The following is a 6,758-nucleotide window of genomic DNA, read 5'->3' as shown; positions in this document are numbered from 1 at the left end:
TTAATAAACTGATCATGAAGTAACAGTGGGGGGTTTCTTTGTTGCCACTTCTCCTTAATGATAGTTAAGAACTTTGGAATCGCCTGACTGAAAAGAGAACATATTACATCAGTAACATCCAGTATTAATACCTTTAACTACTTTAATTTTTAAATTATTCCTTTATGTCCTACAGATTATAGGAAATTGGTATTAATATTGAAGATGATCAGTCTCGCTTTTCAGTAGGAAGTACTAGTTTAAAGACAGATAACTGACGCATCGATTTGATTTCTTTGCTTATTGATGCAAATTCATGCTTTAAGATCAGAAACATTTACTAAAAATACTTTTCAACAGAAATATAAAGATATAAAAAATAGAAATTATAAATTAATATCAAAGATTTATGTAACTATTACAACTGGACAGAATTTTTTCTGCACAACTTTTACCCCTGTAAATTTTTAATATACTTATTTCTACACTGATATTCCATGAATAAGATTAGAAATCTCCCCTCTGCCAATATATATATATTATATATATAACTTATTATATATATTATTATAACTTATATATATATATAAGTTAAAGGTAACAGGAGACTGTCAGAAAATTACATGACATCATAAATAAATATTCATTATTTTTTTGTCTGTTGGCATGACATATGGAAAGAATTCCACAAACAGAGCCATCTGCCTTTTATTTTTAAAACTGCAAAATTAAATTACTGAAAAATGGCTAAGCTTTAAACCTGAGGTCACTGAATCGAAAAGAATTCCTGCTCTGGCCACTTTCTACATTTTTCAATCAAGCAATCTTTTCCTGGCCCCTGTCTATTCATTTTCCAGGATGCAAGTGCAAAATGGGAGTGTGCATATCACCTCCTGTGTGTGATAGTTGTCTGACATCAGAGTGTGCAGAGGGAGAGAGGCATATTTAATGGGTTTAATGTTCTACAAATACAATTTCACCAAAATTGGGATTGCTCATATAATCACTGATAATATTCTATAAAGAAAGCTTAGTGGTTGCTTTTCAAATTCAAAGCTAGAATCTAAATTTCAAAAGCTAAATTAAAATAATGGACATTTAAGTCAGTCAAGAGCTTAACTTGAAAACTCATGTTGAGTAAATTAAAAAACCCTGCTTTCTAGAATACATTACCTATCTGAGGAATTAGAGAACTGTCCCACTGGTAAATAAATGAATCTAGTTTAAGGAAAATAATTAAATTAGCTATATATATCAATCTGCTAATAAATACTTGTTTGGGAAATAATAAGTGCACAATCAATAATTTTTTCCATGTTGGTTATATTTTTTATAGCCAAGGGAAAGGGCTAACAAAATTTTAAAACAATATCAAGAAATAGTTGATAACTGAAAATGCTCATAACAGATAATTTACAGTCTTTTTTGCTATATTCTGAAACAGAACATACCAACAAATACCAAAAGGAGTCCATATTCTAATAATTCTATGCAAATATTAATCCATAACCCACAGCTTTATTAAGTTTAAGGAACTCTTCTGGTTCTCTATTAGGAAGATTTTTCAATAAATGAAGCTCTAGACGCATCCTTTAATTAACGGAAACTCAGTAATCTATGTATCAATGGGAAAGTAACTGCTGAAACTTATAAACAAAAAAGAACACTCGGACACTAAGTGCACGTAGTGTGCTTAAAGCTTTCAATGCTAATACTGCATCCATCTTTACAACTTAATACTAACACAAGTAGGAAAACAGAACATAAATGCTATAAACCCTACCTTGACATTTTTTTCTTATTTAAAATTTGATTTCTGATACCATTTGAAATGTTCCCAATACTTTGAAATTTTATTCCAATATGACAATTATCATATTACTTATTCACCACATCTAAGCACAAATAAAATTTTTGATTGTTCAGTAATTCTTTCCACTAGCTAGTGGCACAAATTTTCCTTGAATAACACTTACAACATTCAAAGCATTTTTTATGAGATATTCCGCTCAAAATTATATCTATAGAATTAATATTCTTGTTTTGCTACAAAGAAAAATGAAGTTCCTAGAGTTAAATAATTTGGTCAAACTTCCACATAGAACTGGAATCTGACTCCAAAAACCCCTTGTGTTTTTTTGTAGACTGTGAAGTACAGTTATAACAGCTCACAGTTTCAATTTCTATGGTATCCTAAGAGGCTATATTTTGTAATTGTTGTGAAAATACAAGACCCATGTAAAAATCAATTCAAAAAACAAAGAAAATGAAATATCAGTATCCAATCTGACTTTAAAGTTTGCTAAGCTGTAAACTGCCCAGCAAAGTTATGTAATTCGGACAATACTTATGTCATTTCCATTTAACTGCTGCATGAACAGAACTCTTTAGCTTTGTTCTTGCCTAGAGTTTCGATAAGAATTTATTACAATGTTAAAGTCTTTAAGAGTGAAAAAAAAACTCTACTTGCAAGACTCTGGCTTTTAATTTAGTTTGCAGAGTTCTGATCTCATTGTACCCAGTCCAAAGAGATATGATTAAAATAAATTCATCTTCAAGAAGATAACTAAGTATCAACACTTATATTAAATTGACATTAATAGAGTGTATATATAAAAAGCATAGGTAAGGCAATAAATAAATAAATAGATAGAAACCCCTACACGCATCTTGAGATCCCACATGGATAGCAATGGCCCAAACACTTAAATCATCTTTTGCTGCCTTTCCAGAAACATTACCAAGAAGTTGAGTTGCAAGTGGGGCAGCTGAGACTCAAATTAGCACTTTGATATGTGATGCTGGCACTGCAACTAGCAGCATAATCTGCTGTAACATATCTATGTTTGAATTGGCATAAATTTGAAGTCATTAAATATGTGAGATTTATTATCTTTTAAAACATTTTATTTCTTTTTATTACTATCATTTTATGATACAGTTTCATACATCATGGGATTTTCCTTATCCCCTCCAACTCCAACCCCATTCACTGAGTTTCTATATACAATTACTATAGTATAGTTCTTCATACACAATCATATGTCCATCACTGTGGGCTTGGACAATGGTAGAGAGTTCAGCATCCTATTGTCAACAGATAGTAAACCGTTTCATTGGGAGTCCATCTTTGTCTGGAAGTAAAGATGCATACTGTATTGTATTCTCATATCTGGATATGATAGTCTCCATTACACAGTTAGTATAGGTTCCTTAAATGAAAAGCCACAATACCAAATCAACAACAGGAAGAAAAATACAAAGAAATTAACAATAACATGAAGTTAAATAATATGGTACTGAATAACTAATGTGTCGCTGAAGAAATGAAAAAGAAAGTCAAGAACCTTCTTGAAGAAAATGATGCTACTGTATGATCTGAGTCAGTAAAAACTTTAATCAGAAGAAAATGTTTTGAAGAGAAGAAACTAACAAAAAAATCAAAATATATGTAGTTTCTGCTGAGCTTTGTTGGTGAAATGTGTCTCCTGTAGGCAACAAATAGATGGGTTTTGCTTTTTAATCCAGTCTAACAATCTATGACTCTTGATTGATGAGTTTAAGCTGTTTCTATTCAGGGTTAATGCAAATTTGGTCCTGTCATTTTAACAATGGGTTGTTTATTGATTTAGCCTACTGTGAAAGAATTTTATTTCATTTTCAAAGACAAAGAAACGTATTGCTTGGTATGTTATCCTGGGCTGACAATTTTTTCTTTTAGAATCTGGAATATGTCACTCCATTCTCTTCTTGCCTGTAGAGTTTCCTGTGGGAGATCTCCTGTGGGTTTAATTGGCATTCTTTCATATGTCATCTGATTTTTTTCACATGCACATTTAAGGATCTCTTCCTTATGCTCAATGAGGTGAGCTTGATTTTCATGTGTCTTGGTGAAGATCTCTTTTGGTCAAGCCTGTTGGGAGCTCTGTGCCCCTCCTGGATGCTGCTTCCCAATTCTTTCTCTAGATTAGGGAAAGTTTCCCTTATTATTTCATTAAATACATTTCAAAACCCACCTTCTCTTTCTGCACCTTCTGTGACTCTCAGAACTCGTATTTGGCCTTTTAATAGTGTCTTTCAATTCTTGAATACTTTTTCTTTTGCCTGATCCAGCTCTGCTTCCAGCTTTTTGTTTGCTTCCCCCTGGTGACAGGAAATATCTTCTAATTTTGAAGTTCTCTCTTCTGCCTCCTTCATTCTATTTTGGAGACTCTCCACTGTACTTTAAATTTGCTTCACTGTATTCTTCATTTATAATATATCAGCTTCCATTTGATTCACTTCCAGTGTGACATATTCCTTAAATTCCTTGACCTCCTGTATTATATGCTTCTCGTTGTTGATAAGAAGTTTTATAACAAGTGTTTTGAATTCTGTATCCCCCATTTTCTCAATGTCTTCTTCAGTTAACTCTGAAGTTGGCAAAGGGTTTTGCTCCTTTGCTGGGGAGTTTTCAGTAATATTCATTGTGCCTCTGTCTCTTCTTTTGCTCTTGGTCACTTCTAGTTACTTCTAGCAATTGGTTATTTCTGGTTATCAGAGTCTTCTCCTTGGGGCAGGTTTCTAGGCTGTGTCACCCCCAGGTTTACAGTTCGATTTTACTTATTGCTGTTGATACATGGTTCCTTGTTTGCAATCAGTTGTGCCACTCCCTCCAGGAAATTCCAGTCCTGGGTTCTTACGTTAGATTTCCACCATGGTATCTGTAGCCCTAGCTCCTGGCTCACCAGTCTCCATCTTCTGTGATACCGTACTAAGGTTGCACTGTTCCCCATACAACCTTTCTCCCACTTCTGGTTGTAGTAGGTCCCAGGATAGGGAGAGACCAGGTGTCCTATATGGCTAGGTGGTTGGTGGTGCTACCTTGCTGGAACTTGTTGGCCATTATGTCTGAGGACGGACCTATTTTGACCCATACACTGCCATAGTCAGTATTATTTTCGCGGTGGGATCAGTGCAATGCATTGACCTCAGTGAATTTTCACCAAGCTCAACATGTGCACAGCTCACTGTTGCTCCTCATACTCTTAAATTCTTTGCCACACTGTAAGAAATGGCACATGATGGACCACTAAAGAGTTCTTGATCTGCTGGCCATCAGGTATGAGAGCTACCCATACATTTGTTGGGAGGAACCTGTAGGATGCCACGTTGTTCCGGTTTACTGAGTCAGTAATGAGTTCACTCCCAGCTCCATGCATGCACAGTCCTGCCCCATAGCCCTTGCCTCCTTAAACAAAAAAGGTTCCTGATACGACTCTAAGGGATGGACTTAGGTGTGAAATCTACCCTGTTCCCCAACTGCATGCCTGGGACCAGAAGCTCTCCCTCTGCTCCTGGTCAAATAAAACAGACCAGCAGGATGGGCAGTTCTTTGTCTGGATTCCCCTCTGAAACTCCTGCTAAATGATCCTTCCTATCTGGCTGCTGGTGGTAATTCATTTTTTTTTTATTTTAAATTTTATTTATTTATTTATTTATTTATTTATTTATTTTAAATAATCTCACTTAGTTGATTAGGAGACAAATGGTCCAGGGCTACAGGAAAGTGGGTAATACCATTGCTTCCACACTAATATCATCATCTTTCCCCTGTATCTCGGGTTAGGAGAGAAACAGAGACAGAAGCCACACCCAACCTCCCACCCATCCCAGGTCCCCAATGTGAGGCACTATCTAAGGGTCCTGCTCAAGCAGTTTTGATAGTTCAACTGCTCTGAATTGCTGCCAATCTCGCCATTCCAATCGCGATGAAAACTATTCAGAATCCACTGGCTGACATGATCTCTTCATGGTTGGGTTCTGAGATTAGCAGTTCAGTTGGAGGGATCTCCAAAGAAGCTTCATCTGAGATGATTCCAAACCTGATTCTTGTGTAAGTTTGCCAGGACAGGGTCTGGCACAGTCCTTGCCCCAATCAGCTTATGCACATGCTAGTTGTTGCAATTGCTGGGTCAGTTCTGTTTCCAGCCCTGTCTTCCACTGGAACCAATGGGTGTTGTAGTCCAGCTCGATCCTACCACTTCATACTTGGCTCTCATGCAAATCAGTGGGAGCTGCAGGTTAGTTGGGACGCCTCCCCATAACCCCACCAGGCCTGCCCCCTAACCTGGTTCCCATGCATGGCAGTATGTACCGCAGGCTTGTCCAGTCTGTCCCACTTCCCATTTGGCACTCATACTTGTCAATGGGCATTGAAGCCTAGTTCAACCCAACCAACCTACTATCTAGCCCACATAAATACTGGCAGGTGCCTTTCTGTCTAGGCACCCCGTCCCTGTCCTGGTTTCCATGCTCTCCAGTGGGAGTGGTAACCCAAGAGGGAGGTGCCCACTATCTCCCTACTAGGCCACTTGAACTTGTGGATTATGCACTCTCCAGGTTGTTCTGGGAGTTAACTTAACAGAATTGGCCCCCCAATGGCAGCCTCTGCCATCGGATGATGTAGCAAAGCCCAACCAACCCTCACCCATACTGCTTTATATTTGCCTCAATAGGAACAGTCAGCCCAATCTGGCCCTTCCCGAATCTAGCTCACATGAGACCCACAGGTTTTGTATCCCTGCCTGGTCTGATCTGCCCCCATCCCAACTCATGCTCTCCAGTGGGAGTGGATGTCCAGCAGGGGGGCCCACATTCCCCTGCTGTCTTTGCCTCCTGCCCTTCCCCCCCCCCCCCCCCCCCCCCCCGGTTCTCAAGTGTGCTGGTAGGGAACTGTAACCACATCTGCTATGGCTCACCTCACCTTGGCATTCCTTAATGTGCACTGGTATGTGATG

The sequence above is a fragment of the Ochotona curzoniae genome, unplaced genomic scaffold (genome assembly GCF_017591425.1).
Source record: "Ochotona curzoniae isolate NIBS_2020 unplaced genomic scaffold, NIBS_Ocur_1.0 contig_4612, whole genome shotgun sequence".
NCBI classification, from domain to species: domain Eukaryota; kingdom Metazoa; phylum Chordata; class Mammalia; order Lagomorpha; family Ochotonidae; genus Ochotona; species Ochotona curzoniae.
This window is presented reverse-complemented; position numbering follows the sequence as displayed.